Source organism: Macaca nemestrina, chromosome 9 (assembly GCF_043159975.1).
Source record: "Macaca nemestrina isolate mMacNem1 chromosome 9, mMacNem.hap1, whole genome shotgun sequence".
Taxonomy (NCBI): domain Eukaryota; kingdom Metazoa; phylum Chordata; class Mammalia; order Primates; family Cercopithecidae; genus Macaca; species Macaca nemestrina.
Window position 1 is genome coordinate 35,571,589 of NC_092133.1, and position 18,877 is coordinate 35,590,465.

Sequence of the window (18,877 nt, forward strand, 5' to 3'; positions counted from 1 at the left end):
AGTGGGCAAATGATATGAACAGACACCTCTCAAAAGAAGACATCTATGCAGCCAACAGACACATGAAAAAATGCTCATCATCACTGGTCAATCACAGAAATGCAAATCAAAACCACAATGAGATACCATCTCACACCAGTCAGAATGGCAATCATTAAAAAGTCAGGAAACAACAGATGCTGGGGAGGATGTGGAGAAATAGGAACACTTTTACACTGTTGGTGGGAGTGTAAATTGGTTTAACGATTGTGGAAGACAGTGTGGCGATTCCTCAAGGATTTAGAACTAGAATTACCATTTGCCCCAGCAATCCCATTACTGGGTATATACCCAAAGGACTATAAATCATGCTACTATAAAGACACATGCACACATATGTTTATTGCGGCACTATTCACAATAGCAAAGACTTGGAACCAACCCAAATGTCCATCAATGACAGACTGGATTAAGAGAATGTGGCACATATACACCATGGAATACTATGCAGCTGAAAAAAAGGATGAGTTCATGTCCTTTGCAGGGAAAAGGATGAAGCTGGAAAACATCATTCTCAGCAAACTATCACGAGGACAGAAAACCAAACACCACATGTTCTCACTCACAGGTAGGAACTGAACAATGACATCACTTGGATGCACAGCGGGGAACATCACACACCAGGGCCTGTCAGGGGGTCGGGGGCTTGGGGAGGGATAGCATTAGGAGAAATACCTAATGTAAATGATGAGTTGATGGGTGCAGCAAACCAACATGGCACATGCATATACCTATGTATCAAACCTGCAGATTGTGTACATGTACCATAGAACTTAAAGTATAATAATAAAAAAGTCCATAAAATACTTACCCTTAATGAAGGCACTACTCTTACTTTTAATCTAGAATTCTTCTTCACCTTTTACAATTTAAGGCTTTTAAAATTCTTATAATTTAAAATCAATTTATTCACTAAGTTGATTTCACCTGAACAAAAGTTTTAAAATACTATTCTAAACAGTATATTCAATGTCAGAAATGCATACGACAGGCATAGAAAACATTTTCTGTTTCAAGTAATTTGTAATTCTGGTTGTAGAGCAAGGTAAAAGAGAAAACATGAGTAAAAAATTGGAAGATTCTTTGGCAGTATAAAATCAGAATAATAAAATAATAAAATTAAAAATATACCCAATCCTTTCCACACTTTCAAGGTCTTCCCACTTCCAATGTCAATCACAAGTACAGTACAACTGGCCCTCCATATCCGTGGGATCCATATCTATGGATTCAACCAACCCACAGATGGAAAACATTCAGTTAAAAAAATTTTACGTGTTAAAAAATTCATGTAGAAATATTTTAATTACATGTTAAAAAAATTCAGTTAAAAAAATCTGTACATGTACTGAACATGTATAGATTTTCCTTGTTATTATTCCCTAAACAATAGAGTCTAACAAATATTTACCTAGCATTTATATTGCATTAGGTATTATAAGTAATCTAGAGACGATATAAAGTAAAAAGGAGGATGAACATAGGTCACATACAAATACTGCCATTTTATATCAGAGACTTGAACATCCTCAAACTGTGGTTTCCAAGGAAAGTCTCAGAACCCATTCTCCAGGGATACTGAGAGTCAACTGCATTTGCAATCAAGAAACCAAGAAACGTCCTTCTCTTGGCATGGGAGCTTCACTTTAAAAGAGATTCAATACAAACACAGAACAGAGGCACTTGTGTGCAATATAATAACATAAAAAATTATACTGGGACAGCAGAGAAATGGCTTCATATTTTAAAAACTATAAAATCTGCTAATGAACCACAGCTGATTCTGCTGTAGTTTTCTTAATGCATTCTTCCGTAAATGCAGTTGCACTAGTTATTATAATACAATGATATATTTCACACTTGAAAACACAAAATAATTCCTATATCTGCTTGGGGATTCATTTTTACTTCTATTCAAACCAGGTTACACAAAATATATATTACAATTTAAGTTGACAGAATAAGACAGTAATTTCTAAAATTAAAGTCTATAGTGAAAGAAATTACTTTACAGGTCTTCTCTTTAATGTATCTGGACTAAAGAGAAATAAGTTTTTAACCCAGGTAGACACTCATTATTGAGAGACCTTACATAGATAGACCTTACTAAAAGGCATTCAAGAAATACAATCACTAGTAGAAAGCAGAATGAGAAGTCAAACAGTTCTGTTCAAACCGCCAAACTGTGCCATGCATAAGGTGATGACTCAAGGCCTTCTTCATTGTGAAAGGCTGTCCTCACCCCACATGCAATGCACAGCTGTACTACAACCTCCAGATCACTATTTTTTTTTCAGTAGAGTACCTGATTTTTATTGTTTCTTTCTCTTTGCCATCTGTCACTTTTTGCTACTCTAGGCATTTCTATTTCTCTCAACCTAAAGGGCACTACAAATTCCAGAGTGTCTAAATTATATACAAAGTAACAATAAAAGGCTTCTAAATAAGGATCTGAGGTGTTTCCTAATTGAGCAAAGTATATGAACTTAAAAACACAACCTTTATATTTATTTTGGCCACTTACCAGATCTTACTTGCTCACCTGACAAATAACTCACTTGACTATTTTATGTTCAAAATAGTAACATTTCATTTGATTCTCCCAACCACCCTATGAAGTGGACTTATTACTAGTCCAATTCGACAAATGAGAAAACTGAGGCAACGAGGGTGTTAAATTGAGTCCCCCAAGGCCAAGGGACTAGAATATGGCAGAGGATTATCTAGATCCTAACCCAGATACTCTGAGTCCAATGTTTGTGCTCATAAATGCCTGTGGCTATATGAATATATCAGTGTGGTTAGTACTCCCCACTTAAATATCTTTAACAATCTTATGGGAAAAAAATACAGAAATAACTATATCAATTACTTGATGTCTAGGAGATGAGAAGCCCTAATTGCCTCCTTTCACCTCTCCAAAAGCTACTCTGAAAGACATAACTGAGGCAGAGAAATGAAAAGCCAAAGGAACACCAATGGGTCAACAAAGCTGATAAGGAAGTTTTCCAGGGTCTAGCCTTATTTAGCATTACCCTGAGCCTATCCTATAGTGGATCCAGACACAGGACTCTCCATTGCCATTTGAAGACTTACTTACCAAGGATGACTTAGGGCTGTTCCTTTTGAGATGTAGTTCTAAATGATCTCTGAATGCCTACCGAATACTTGTATATTTTAGCTTTCAATAAACATTCCTTGAGTAAATGTGGGCTTGGTATTCTGCGCTCTCTGCTGCCATACCAAACTGTAAGCTTGTCTGACTAACAATCATACCTACAGCTCCTTGAAAACAAGAAATACCTTACCATTTTTAGTTTCTCAATACCCAGCACCATTCCTGGCACATATGGCATTCAATAAGATGTTTGGTAAATAAATGAGCGCAAAAGCAAATGTGCCTGGCACAAAGCAGTATCAATTCAGATGTTTCTCCTTAATTTGAGATTCTGTGTATGTGTGTGTGTGTGTGCGTAAAAGGTATGTGCATTCTTGAACAACATTAAGAATTCCTTTGGCCAGGTACAGTGGCTCCTACCTGTAACCCCAGAACTTCTGGGAGGCCAAGGTGGGAGGATCACTTAAGTTCAGGAGTTTGAGACCAGCCTGGGCAACATACCGAGACTCTATCTGTACCAAAAAAAATTTTTTTAATTAGCTGGGTATGGTGGTGCACATCTGTAGTCCTAGCTACTTAGGAGGTTGAGGTAGGAGGATCACCTAAGCCCAGGAGTTTGAGGTTACAGTGAACTAAGACCATGCTAATGCACTCCATCCTGGGCAACAGAACAAGACCTTATCTCTTTAAAAAAAAAAAAAAAGATTTGTTATATCTTATCTCTTTGACTCAACTCACTAGCTATTTTCCTACTGAAGCAAACCTTTCTCAATTTGTATATATGATACATATCTATTTATAGAAAGAGACCTTATGTGCAAACTAATGATAACAGCAAAATTAAACCAGAGCCATATTTAAGCCCCCCATCCAATACCTACTTCATTCTTGTAAACCATAATTTCCTGCCACCATCAAAGAAATGATACTCTGTATTTTTACATTACTAGCCCTTTTTACAGATGGGAAATATGTAAACATAATCCAATTATGAGAAATGTTTAAGAGACCTAAGATTATGACTGTTTCTTAGATTATAAACACCTTATATGGGTTGATATGCCCTAATGTGAAAATCTGCAATCCAAAATGTTCCAAAGTCCAAAACTTTCCAAGCACTGACATGACACTCAAAGGAAATGCACATTGGAGCATTCCAGATTTCAGATTTTCAGGTTAGGGATGTTCAACTGTTAAATATAATGCAAATATTCAAAAACAAACAAAAAAATCAAAATCAAAAACACTTCTGGTACCAAGCATTTCAGATAAGGGCTACTCAATCTGTAGCATGTTGGATTTAACAAACTGTACACGGCAATATAATTTAAACTTGTACCCTACCAAATAAGTCAATGAACAAAGCACTGGGTTAAGTACTTGTATACATCATCTCATTTAACCTTTGTAACAACTCTTCAAGGTGTATATAATTATTATTACCATTTTACAGACAAATAAATGAAGACTCAAGGTTGTACACCTAGCTAGTAAGTATAGAAATCAGAATACACACCCAGCTTTAACTAATACCTGAGTTATTTAGCTACTCACAACTCTATCCCACAGTATACCCTCAACAAAGCAAAAAATTTTCTAAATCATAACTGCCTAACTCTAACATTGTAATAATACACCATACTTGCTTTTAACTACATCCATCATTCTGAGAAGGAAAACTGATCGCCTCCATAAGCGCCACACCTACTTTCCCACCTTAACCACTGAAATCTTGAATCATATGAGAGCTGTTTATTACTAACATCCTTTTTCTGAAAACCATACTGTGCCCCTCCACTGCCATGAAAAACACTATTGGCACCCACAGCAATGCTCTGTATAAAACTTGTCACAGCTATTAGTGGTAATTATCACTACCTTAGGTGACTCTGGAGTCTCAGAAGACTTGAACACTCTAATGTAAGTTTTAAAGGTTTATGTAAGATCCACCACACCAAATGCTGAGTAAAACCATCTGGAAAAAACAAGGAAATTACATGATTAAATATAGTTAAATGTCTCTCTACACGGAACAGCTATTTGAGAAGATCAATTGTATGCTATTTTTGTTCCAGAAGAGCAAGGTTTGCAGATTTTGTTTATATACCCATAGGCTAAACATCAAAACTGAAGGAACCAAACTGTCCTGTTTTTCTCAACACTCAAAGACAATCAGGCAAGAGAAGTTCATTTACCATGACTTACATATTATTTACATATTTTTTTCCTTTTCCCTTTTTCTGACTTACCTCCATGGCCTCAATGAATTTTGGGCCATACATAAAAGAGAATTATTAAAGTAAAAAGGGGTCATTTCTTCTACTCTCCCTCTGAAAGAAGGAAGGAAACTTGGAGGTTCTTCAGAAATATACCAAGATTTTTACTGGATACATCCCAAGTCTTCCTTCTTCCTCACTCTCTGTATTCAATCAATGGAAAAGTTCCACTGATCTTCACATCTGAGTAACTCTTTAATTTGCCTAGTTGTCCCTATCTCTAATGCCACTACTCCAAGTTAAAACAACACATGCAAATGCCTGGATTACTGAGGCAACCTAACTAACTAGTCTTGGTAACTGCTTTGCTTCTTTCCATTCACTCCTCACCTTCCATCCAAAATGACTTTTTCAAAACCATTAGCTACTCAGATGTCACCCTCCCTAAAGTCTTTCAATGACTTGCCATCATTTTCATGATAAAATCAACTTAACATGGCTTAGAAGACTCTTCTTTCTAACCTGGCTCCAATCAATTTCTCCAGTCTTACCTTTTGTCACTTCTGTCATCATACGCTTTATAGCCACATAGCTCTTCTTCCAGATTCTCAAACTCTTCATGTTGGTTCTGTGGATTTGTTTTGCATCTTAGCTACTGGATAATCTCTTCCTTCCCCACGTACTCTGCTTCCCCACAGCCTCCCAGCCATCTTTAACCTCATTCCTACATAACATTTATGTCTACATCACAGTTCTTTCTCTGAGAAGCCTTACCTAATCATTCTAGGTAAGACTGGGTGCCTCCTTCCACATACTTCTCCTATTACAGCTCTTACCATTACTTTAGTATAATTACTTCTTTAATTATCCGGTCTTCCTCATTAAACTACATGCTCATTAGAAAAGGGATTATTATGGGTACTTGCCCATCCCTATATCCCCCAACACTGAGCACAGTGCCTAGACACATAGCACAGACTTGATGTTTTTATATTGAATAAATGAACAAACAAAAATAAAAATTTGGAGGAAAAAATTGAAAGGAACAGATTTAAAAGATATTTTAACCATCAAATATCTCATATCAATAGACATCCTCAAGAAATAAATGGGACTTCTAGATCCTGCTTAGGATGTAGAAAGGTAGAAAGTATGTCATTTTCACCCTTAAAACAAAGTAAAAGATGGATGCTGTGCAAAATCACAAATTTTCTTGAACCCAGCACAAAAGGTAACTTTAAATCTAAGTAACTGATCTAAAATCTAAAGACAGACAGGATTTCGAAGGGAGAGATGGGACATGAGCACTACTTTACCTATAGTAAACACCGGACACCATACAAGCCAACAAGAACTTGGTTAAAAAAAATTTTTTTAATTACTGCAAGCCAAATGTGGACCTGCAGCTAGGGAAAGCAAACGAAACAAAAAAACCCTCTACCCCACTTAAAGAAGGGGCAGGATCTTTGAAGAAGCCCCATACCTGAGACCCAGAGAAAAGGGAAACATCTAGCTAAAACTGAGACTAGAAAAATCCAACACAAAATGTCCTCCCCATATCCCATCAAAAGCAGGCTAGTAAGTCTCAAACAACATGTAATAGCAATGTACTACAGTCAGGTGTCACGTAATGACAGGGATATGGTCTGAGAAATGCATCATTAGGTGATTTCATTGTGAGAACATCACAGAGTATACCTACACAGACAAAGACAGTATAGCCTGGTACACACCTAGACTATACAGTATAGTATAGTATTGGTCTTAGGCTACTAAACTCTATAGCATGTTACTGTACTGAATACTGCAGGCAACTGTAACACAATGGTAAGTATTTTGTTTATCTAAATATAGAAAGGTACAGTTAAAATATGGTATTATAATCTTAGGGGACCATCATCATATATGCAGTCTGCTGTTGGCCAAAACATTGTTATGTAGCGAATGACTGTTCATGAGCAAAGAGCTAAAGCATGGAGAAATACCTTCTCTGAGATGCAAGCTCAAAGGGAAGACCTAAAGCTGAGGGTAGAGTAGACATTAAGAAAAACTCTCTGGCAAACTAAATCCTACCCTAAACACGAAGTAATGCTAGAGAAACTTGAAGCCTGTGGTAAATTAAAAGTAACCTAGCAATAACAACCCCCCAACACTCCTTCCCACTATACACACACACATACATACATACATACACACACACACAAACACACACACACACGTCTCAGGAAAAGACAAAGCATGTCCATTTCCAGGCATAAATACTATTTAACTGGCTCTCTACACAAAATGTCCAGATTTCAACCAAAAAAAAAAAAAAAAAAAAAAAAAAAACCAGAAAAAGAAGCAAAGAAAAAAAACAAAACACAAAACCACACTGGCAAGAGACAAAACAATCAATAGAACCAGATTTGGACACAACCATCATGTTAGAACTATCAAACACAGAATTTATAGGTTAAATGCTCTAACAAAATATGTAGATAACATGCATACACAGATGTGTAATTTAAGCACAGGGAAGGAAATAGTAAGAAGAAATCAAATGGAAATGCTAGAAATAAAAATACAGTAACAGAGATGAAAGCTTTCAACAACCTTATCGGAAGACCAAGACAGTCATAGAATCAGTAAAGACCAACAGAAACTACCCCAAAAAAAACATAACAAGAGAATGAAAAACAGAGAAGAGAACATCCAAGTGCTATGGGACGATATCAAATACTCTAACATATGTGTAACTGGAATTCTAGAAAGACAGTAAGACAGAAACAAAATATAAAGAGATAACCAAAGTTTTTCAAAATTAATACAAAAGAATCCAAAAAGCTCAGAGAACACGAGGTAGCATCAAATAAACAAACAATAACAACAACAAAAATTCACAATTAGACACATCATATTCAAACTGATGGGGAAAAAATCAAAGATAAAGAGAAAACCTTGAAGGCTGCCAGAGATTAAAAAAAAAAAAAAAAAGACATAATACAATGGAACAGGATAAGAACTTTCAGAAACTATGAAAGCCAGATGCCACTGAAGTGCTGAAAGAAAAAACTCTCAATGCAGAAATCTATATACATGAAAATATCTTTCAAACTGAAGAAGAAATAAAAAATGTTCAGGCTTGTGGTCCATTCCAAGATGGCCAAATAGAAACAGCTCCAGCCTGCAGCTCCCAGTGTGACTGATGCAGAAGATGGGTGATTTCTGCATTTCCAACTGAGGTACCTGGTTCATCTCACTGGGACTGGTTGGACAGTGGGCGCAGCCCAGGGAGGGCGAGCCGAAGAAGGGCGGGGCGTCGTCTCACCCGGGAAGTGCAAGGGGTCCGGGGATTTCCCTTTACTAGCCAAGGGAAGCCGTGACAGACTGTACCAGGAAAACTGGGACACTGCCACCCAAATACTGCGCTTTTCCAATGGTCTTAGCAAATGGCACACCAGGAGATTATACCCCACGCCTGGCTCAGCAAGTCCCACACCCACAGAGCCTTGCTCACTGCTAGCACAGCAGTCCGAGATTGAACTGCCAGGCGGCAGCCTGGCTCAGGGAGGGGCATCCACCATTGCAGAGTAATGGTAAACAAAGTGGCCAGGAAGCTCAAACTGGATGGAGCCCACTGCAGCGCAAGGAGGCTTGCAGGCCTCTGTAGACTCCACCTCTGGGGGCAGGGCATTGATGAACAAAAGGCAGCAGAAACTTCTGCAGAGTTAACGTCCCTGTCTGACAGCTCTGAAGACAGCAGAAGTTCTCCCAGTACAGTGTCTGAACTGTGAGAATGGACAGACTGCCTTCTCAATTGGGTCCCTGACCCCCGTGTAGCCTAACTGGGAGACACCTCCCAGTAGGGGCCAACTGACACCTCATATTCATACTCATACTCAGAGGGTGCCCCTCTGAGACGAAGCTTCCAGAGGAAGGATCAGGCAGGAATATTTGCTGTTCTGCAATATTTGCTGTTCTACAGCCTCCACTGGTGATACCCACGCAAACAGGGTCTGGAGTGGACCTCCAGCAAACTCCAACAGACCTGCAGCTGAGGGCCCTGACTGTTATAAGGAAAATTAACAAATAGAAAGGAATAGCATCAACATCAACAAAAAGGACATCCACACCAAAACCCCATCTGTAGGTCACTATCATCAAAGAGCAAAGGTAGATAAAACCACAAAGATGGAGAGAAACCAGAGCAGAAAAGCTGAAAATTCTAAAAACCAGAGCGCCTCTTCTCCTCCAAAGGATCGCAGCTCCTCGCCAGCAATGGAACAAAGCTGGACGGATAACGACTTTGACAAGCTGACAGAAGTAGGCTTCAGAAGAGTGGTAATAACAAACTTCTTCAAGCTAAAGGAGGATGTTCAAACCCATCGCAAGGAAGCTAAAAATCTTGAAAAAAGATTAGACAAATGGCCAAGGAGAATAAACAGCATAGAGAAGACGTTAAATGACCCGATGGAGCTGAAAACCATGGCACGATAACTACGTGACGCAAGCACAAGCTTCAGTAGCCAATTCGATCAAGTGAAAGAAAGGGTATCTGTGATTGAAGATCGAATTAATGAAATGAAGTGAGAAGTTTAGAGAAAAAAGAGTAAAAAGAAATGAACAAAGGCTCCAAGAAATATGGGACTATGTGAAAAGACCAAATCTACATGTGATTAGTGTATCTGAAAGTGACGGGGAGAATGGAACCAAGTTGGAAAACACTCTTCAGGATATTATCCAAGAGAACTTCCCCAGCCTAGCAAGGTAGGCCAACATTCAAATTCAGGAAATACAGAGAACGCCACAAAGATTATTCCTCGAGAAGAGCAACCGCAAAACACATAATTGTCAGATTCACCAAGGTTGAAATGAAGGAAAAAATGTGAAGGGCAGTCAGAGAGTAAGGTCGGGTTACCCACAAAGGAAAGCCCGTCAGACTAACAGCAGATCTCTTGGCAGAAACTCTACAAGCCAGAAGACAGTGGGGGCCAATATTCAACATTCTTAAAAGAATTTTCAACCCCGAATTTCATATCCAGCCAAACTAAGCTTCATAAGTGAAGGAGAAATAAAATCCTTTACAGACAAGTAAATGCTGAGAGATTTTGTCACCACCAGAGCTCCTAAAAGAAGCACCAAACGTGGAAAGGAACAACCGGTACTAGCCATAGCAAAAACATGCCAAATTGTAAAGACCATCAATGCTAGGAAGAAACTGCATCAACTAACGGGCAAAATAACCAGCTAACATCATAATGACAGGATCAAATTCACACATAACAATATTAACCTTAAATGTAAATGGGCTAAATGCCCCAATTAAAAGACACAGACTGGCAAATTGGATAAAGAGTCAAGATCCATCAGTGTGCTATATTCAGGAGAACCATCTCACATGCAGAGACACATACAGGCTCCAAATAAAGGGATGGAGGAAGATCTACCAAGCAAATGGAAAGCAAAAAAAAAAAAAAGCAAGGGTTGCAATCATAATCTCTGATAAAACAGACTTTAAACCAACAAAGATCAAAAGAGACAAAGAAGGCCATTACATAATGGTAAAGGGACCAATTCAACAAGAAGAGCTAACTATCCTAAATATATATGCACCCAATACAGGAGCACCCAGATTCATAAAGCAAGTCCTTAGAGACCTACAAAAAGACTTAGACTCCCACACAATAATGAGACTTTAATACCCCACTGTCAATATTAGACAGATCAACGAGACAGAAGGTTAACAAGGATATCCAGGACTTGAACTCAGCTCTGCACCAAGCAGACCTGACATCTACAGAACTCTCCACCCAAAATCAACAGAATATACATTCTTCTCAATACCACATCACACTTGTTCCAAAACTGAACACACAGTTCGAAGTAAAGTACTCCTCAGCAAATCTAAAAGAACAGAAATCACAATAAATTGTCTCTCAGACCACAGTGCAATCAAATTAGAACTCAGGATTAAGAAACTCACTCAAAACCACACAACTGCATGGAAACTGAACAACCTGCTCCTGAATGACTACTGGGTAAATAACGAAATGAAGGCAGAAATAAAGATGTTCTTTGAAACCAATGAGAACAAAGACACAACATACCAGAATCTCTGGGACACATTTAAAGCACTGTGTAGAGGGAAATTTACAGCACTACATGCCCACAAGAGAAAGCAGGAAAGATCTAAAATCGACACCCTAACATCACAATTAAAAGAACTAGAGAAGCAAGAGAAAACAAGTTCAAAAACTAGCAGAAGGCAAGAAATAACTAAGATCAGAGCAGAACTGAAGGAGATACAGACACAAAAACCCTTCAAAAAATCAATGAATCCAGGAGCTGGTTTTTTGAAAAGGTCAACAAAATTGATAGACCACTAGCAAGACTAATAAAGAAGAAGAGAAGAATCAAATAGACGCAATAAAAAATGATAAAGGGGATATCATCACTGATCCCACAGAAATACAAATTACTATCAGAGAATACTATACATACCTCAACGCAAATAAACCAGAAAATCTAGAAGAAATGGATAAATTCCTGGACACACACACCCTCCCAAGACTAAACCAGGAAGAATTTGAATCCCTGAATAGACCAATAATAGGCTCTGAAATTGAGGCAATAATTAACAGCCTACCAACTAAAAAAAGTCCAGGACCAGAAGGATTCACAGTTGAATTCTACCAGAGGTACAAACAGAAGCTGGTACCATTCCTTCTGAAACTATTCCAATCAATAGAAAAAGAGGGAATCCTCCCTAACTCATTTTATGAGGCCAGCATCATCCTGATACCAAAGCCTGACAGAGGCACAACAAAAAAAGAGAATTTTAGACCAATAACCCTCATGAACATTGATTCAAAAATCCTCAATAAAATACTGGCAAACCGAATCCAGCAGCAAATCAAAAAGCTTATCCACCAAGATCAAGTTGGCTTCATCCCTAGGATGCAAAGCTGGTTCAACATACACAAATCAATAAACGTAATCCATCACATAAACAGAACCAAAGACAAAAACCACATGATTAGCTCAATAGATGCAGAAAAGGCCTTCAACAAAATTCAACAGTCTTTCATGTTAAAAACTCTCAATAAATTAGGTATCGATGAAATGTATCTCAAAATAATAAGAGATATTTATGACAAACCCACAGCCAATATCATACTGAATGGGCAAAAACTAGAAGCATTCCCTCTGAAAACTGGCAGAAGACAGGGATGCCTTCTCACCACTCCTATTCAACATAGTGTTGGAAGTTCTGGCTAGGGCAATTACACAAGAGAAAGAAATAAAGGGTATTCAATTAGAAAAAGAGGAAGTCAAATTGTCCCTGTTTGCAGATGACATGACTGTATATTTAGAAAACCCCACTCTCTCAGCCAAAAATCTCCTTAAGCTGATAAGAAACTTCAGCAAAGTCTCAGGATACAAAATCAATGTGCAAAAATCACAAGTATTCCTATGCACCAATAACAGACAGAGAGTCAAATGACGAGTGAACTCCCATTCACAATTGCTACAAAGAGAATAAAATACCTAGGAATCCAACTTACAAGGGATGTGAAGGACCTCTTCAAGGAGAACTACAAACCACTGCTCCACAAAATAAAAGAGGACACAAACAAATGGAAGAACATTCCATGCTCATGGATAGGAAGAATCAATATCGTGAAAATGGCCACAGGGCCCAAGGTAATTTATAGATTCAATGCCATCCCCATCCAGCTACCAATGACTTTCTTCACAGAATTGGAAAAAGGTACTTCAAAGTTCATATGGAACCAAAAATGAGCCCGCATCGTCAAGACAATCCTAAGCCAAAAGAACAAAGCTGGAGGCATCATGCTACCTGACTTCAAACTATACTACAAGGCTACAGTAACCAAAACAGCATGGTACTGGTACCAAAACAGAGATATAGACCAATGGAACAGAACAGAGGCCTCAGAAATAACACCACATATCTACAACCATCTGATCTTTGACAAACCTGACAAAAACAAAAAATGGGGAAAGGATTCCCTATTTAATAAATGGTGCTGGGAAAACTGGCTAGCCATATGTAGAAAGCTGAAACTGGATCCCTTCCTTATACCTTATACAAAAACTAATTCAAGATGGATTAAAGACTTAAATGTTAGACCTAAAACTATAAAAACCCTAGAAGAAAACCTAGGCAATACCATTGAGGACATAGGGATGGGCAAGGACTTCATGACTAAAACACCAAAAGCAATGGCAACAAAAGCCAAAATACACAAATGGAATCTAATTAAACTAAAGAGCTTCTGCACAGCAAAAGAAACTACCATCAGAGTGAATAAGCAACCTACAGAACGGGAGAAAATTTTTGCAATCTACCCATCTGACAAAGGGATAATATCCAGAATCTACAAAGAACTTAAATTTGCAAGAAAAAATCAAACAACCCCATCAGAAAGTGGGCAAAGGATATGAACAGACACTTCTCAAAATAAGGTATTTATGCAGCCAACAGACACATGAAAAAACGCTCATCATCACTGGTCATCAGAGAAATGCTAATAAAAAGCACAATGAGATACCATCTCACACCAATTAGAATGGCGATCATTAAAAAGTCAGGAAACAACAGGTGCTGGAGAGGATGTGGAGAAACAGGAACACTTTTACATGGTTGATGGCAGAGTAAACTAGTTCAACCACTGTGGAAGACAGTGTGGCAATTCCTCAAGGATCTAGAACTAGAAATACCATTTGACCCAGTGATCCCATTACTGGGTATATACCCAAAGGATTATACATCATGGTACTATAAAGACACATGCACACATATGTTTACTGTGGCACTATTCACAGTAACAAAAACTTGGAACCGATCCAAATGTCCACCAATGATAGACTGGATTAAGAAAATGTGGCACATATATACCATGGAATACCATGCAGCCAAAAGAAAGGATGAGTTCATGTCCTTTGTAGGGACATGGATAAAGCTGGAAACCATCATTCTGAGCAAACTAACACAAGGATAGAAAATCAAACACCTCATGTTCTCACTCATAGGTGGGAATTGAACAATGAGAACACTCGGACACAGGGCAGGGAACATCACACAATGGGGCCTGTCATGGGGTGGGGGGGTGGGGGAGGGATAGTATTAGGACAAATACCTAATGTAAAAGACGAGTTAATGGATGCAGCAAATCAACATGGCACATACATACATATGTAACAAACCTACACATTGTGCACATGTACCCTAGAACTTAAAGTATAATAGATAAACTAATTAATTAATTTTAAAAAGTTCAGGCAAAATATAATTCATCATAAAAGACTAAAAAAATAAAATAAAGGATTATTTCAATGGATGTACATAAAATATTTGACAAAAATCAACATCCATCCAGTAAACTAGGAATAGAACTTCCTCATCCTAATAAATGTTATCTACAAAAAAAAGCAGAGCAATAAAAACCTACAGCTTATATTATACTTGAAGAACCAAATTCTTTCCCCATAAGATGCAAAAACAAAGTAAAGATGACCACACTTGCCACTTCTATTTGACATTAAAATGGAGGTTTCAGCCAGTGCAGCAAGGCAGAAAAAAATATAAAAGACATCCAGATTGGAAGAAAGAAGTAATACTGTCTTTATCTGCAGGTGACATAATCTTCTGCATAGAAATCCCATAGAATTTATAAGAAAGCCACCAGAACTAAGTAAGTTTAGCAAGGTAATAAGGATACAAGCAGTTCTATATTCTATCAACGAAAAAAACTGAAAATTGAAGAGTATCATTTACATTAGCACTCAAAAACATGAAATGCTTAGGCATAAAACTAACAGAGTATGTGTACAATCTACCCTGAAAACTAAAATACATTGATAAGACATCAAAAATCTAAAGAAAGATAATAAATGAGATGCCTCAATATTTAAGATGTCAGTTCTCCCCAAAATGATCTTTAGAATTAAATCAGAATCCAGAAGGACTTTCTACAGAAATTAAGAAGCTGATTCTAAAATGGATATGAAGAGGCATAGGAAATGGAATCACCAAAGTAACTTTGAAAAGGGACAAAGATAGATTTCAAGTTCACTATAAAGCTAGAATAATCAGGTGTCATAGTGGAGAAAGGATAAACATATAGATGAATGAAACAGAGTAAGAGTCCAGAAAAAGACTCGCACGTATATGAACAACTGATTTTCAAGACATGTATAAAGGAAATTCTATGAAAAAGAGAGTCCTTCCAAAAAATGGTCCCAAAACAAGTAGAAATTCATTTCCAACAACAAAAACTGTATCTATACCTCACACCACATATAAAAACTAACAAAATGAATCACAGATCTAAATGTAAACCTACAATTTTAACACTGCTATACATAAATATAGAACAAAATCTTTGGGATTTTTGGTTTAGCAAAGGTTTCTTAGACATAACATCAAAAGCATGATCCATAAAATAATTTTTTTATTATACTTTATGTTCTAGGGTACATGTGCACAACATGCGGGTTTGTTACATATGTATACATGTGCCATGTTGGTGTGCTGCACTCATTAACTCGTCCTTTACATTAGGTATATCTCCTAATGCTACCCCTCCCCACTCCCCTGACCCCACAATAGGCCCCGGTGTGTGATGTTCCCCTTCCTGTGTCCAAGTGATCTCATTGTTCAATTCCCACCTATCAGTGTTAAATCAATAAACTCGACTTCATCGAAATTCAAACTTCTGCTCTTCAAAAACATGTAAGAGAATTGTAAAAAGCCACAAACTGCGAGAAAATTTGCAAATCACATCTGATAAGGAACTTTCATCCAGAATCTCAAAACTCAGTGTCAAAAAAACAACAAAATAATTTAAGAATACTTCATCAAAGAAGATATAAGGATGGCAAAAAAGATGTTAAAAATCATTTATCATTAGAGAAATACAATTCCAGTTACACAACATCCTGGAAAATACAAAACTGTAGAGACAGCAAACATACCACTGGTTGCCAGAAGCTTGGGATCAGGTAAGGGGCTGACTATAAAGTGACAAGGGAATTTTTTGGATTGATGGAACTGCTTTCTCTGCATTTTAATTGTGTGGGAGTTACACAACTGTATGTTTGTCAAAATTCACAAAATGTACTCCACCAAAGGTGAAGTTTGCCATATATAATCTTAAGTTTTTTAATGAAAAAAATGACACCTCTTTAAAATTCCTGCCAAAATATAGCTGACAGCACTGACCCTTTAATTTCTGACTCTTGGCTTTAAAATATGCCTATCTAGTAGCCAGTGAATAATCAGTATAGCCTTAATGAAGTTATCTGTAAGACTGATGGTTTCTTTCTTAAATCTTGAGGCTATAGTCTTTCCCAATTTAATTCTGCAGTCATTACTTAAAACTTAATTGACTTACTCAACTTTGCACGTGTTAACAATGAGAACCTTGGTCTCCTTTGACTGTCAACTCTATCATCTCCTCCATATACAACCAAACTACAAAATCCTTTGCACTGCAATCAGGCACATATACAAAACTATATTTTTAATTTGAACGGTTTTATTTTGAACCATAGAGGAAAAGAGGGCTCCAAGAATGCCGAGGTAATTTGGCAATTCCAAATAACATTAGGAACATCAATATGTAAGAATTTTTTCTAAAATACATTTTTTTCCAAACTTTCTCACTCAAAACCTTAGATTCACCACCAAAGCATACAAATAAAAACTAAGCTTACCTTGCATTCAAGATTTTCCATGATTTGGTGTCAATCTACTATTTCAATAATGTAGCTATCATTCTCAGACACAAAGTCTCCATTCTAGGCAGGATGGCCTCATTGTCTGCTCCTTCCAACTTCTGAATGCCCTCCTTGATAATGTGTAATGCCCTCCTAAATGAGTTGTGTTTAAACTGAGATACCTCATTGTCGTTATATCACTCTCATTATATACTACTTTATATTCTTATTCAACTGTTTCATTTATGAATGCTATCTCACACTCTATAAGTTTCTTGAGGGCAGATAGTATCTTTCATACGCTTCTTTTATCCCTGGGAATACAATAAATATTCACAGAAAAATTAATGTAAGAACTGATTTTAAATTACTTTAGATCTTATACTAATTTAAAATTAACTTGATAACTTCCTGGAAGTTTATTTTGTACTTTGAGAAACTGAGGCAAGGGGCACTACACTGTTCCCTGAGATCTCAGCTGTATCACATTCATCTTCATATCTCCAGAGTTGAATACAGTGTCTGACACATGAAAAACATTAATTAAATAGTTAACTAAATTTCACTTTCTTTTTTTTTTTTTTTTTTTTTTGAGACGGAGTCTCACGCTGTTGCCCAGGCTGGAGTGCAGTGGCGCGATCTCGGCTCACTGCAAGCTCCGCCTCCCGGGTTCCCGCCATTCTCCTGCCTCAGCCTCCTGAGTAGCTGGGACTACAGGCGCCCGCCACCGCGCCCGGCTAATTTTTTGTATTTTTAGTAGAGACGGGGTTTCACTGTGGTCTCGATCTCCTGACCTTGTGATCCGCCCACCTCGGCCTCCCAAAGTGCTGGGATTACAGGCTTGAGCCACTGCGCCCGGCCCTAAATTTCACTTTCTAAGGCCACAAAGTAAGAAATAGAATCCTGAAGTTATAGTCCAATTCTCCCAATATTATATTAGTACTTTGAAATGTTCTCTAATTTCTCATATTTGTTCACATATTCTCCCTGAATATACTACAAGTATAGCAAACACAAAAGTTGTTCTATCTCCTCTTTTTAAAGCTCAAAAAGCAACCATTGCAGTATTGAGTGCATGCATAGTAGGTAGGCAATATTCCTATCAGATTTCTTAAAAAGCAACATACAGGCAGCTCACAGACACTTCTCTGCCCCATGTAAAAACATGTTAGTTACTCTTCCTATTGGGAAGATTTATTTTTCATCATCTTTGGCACAAGTTCTAGAATGCTATCTGCCAGGCCCCATGCCCCAATAAATACGCATCCACAAGCAATTATGGAGATAGATAGCTTATGAGGAGGGGGCACTCTTTGGTCAGGTCCCAATGCTAACCTGTGGTTAGGGGGAAAAAAGAGTAGGGGGAGGGGTGTGGCCCTGTGATTAATCACTGCCCACTCTGCTTCGGGGTATTTATCACAGCCCGCTGTCAGGTAAATCACTGGAAAAACACCTCTTCAGTAATTAATGTGAAGTGACGGATGGACAGCCCCTGGGCCCATTAATCAGGAACATCAGCAGCCTACTGAGATTATGAATGTCAGGATGCATAAACTGCCGGTGGATCAATAGGCCCAGGAATTCATCCAAGGCTCTCATTTCCGAAGCATCTCCGGTACATTAGGCTCCCTCTACCCTTCCCCCAATCTGAAGTGAAAAGCAAGGTTTCAGAACAAAGAGCAGGAGCTGAGGTCTAAAGTGACCAGTGTGAGAAAGCAGTCAAGGAAGCTGGCCATGACTAGGGATGGTACCAGGACAGGCAACATGAGCACAGAGC

The 18,877-nt window shown here is 37.9% G+C and overlaps 1 protein-coding gene across 5 annotated transcripts in view; it reads right to left on the reverse strand.

Moving 5' to 3' along the window:
• Positions 1-18,877, reverse strand: part of LOC105478430 (R3H domain and coiled-coil containing 1 like) — a 102,715-nt gene that overhangs the window by 46,113 nt on the left and 37,725 nt on the right. For 2 of the 5 annotated variants that reach the window (XM_011735718.2, XM_071069337.1), the window contains exon 3: positions 5,036-5,132. The exons of the other annotated variants lie outside the window; for them this stretch is intronic. The gene's annotated coding sequence lies outside the window, so the exon portion shown is untranslated. The remainder of the gene's footprint in view (positions 1-5,035; positions 5,133-18,877) is intronic. 5 annotated transcript variants of the gene reach the window in all.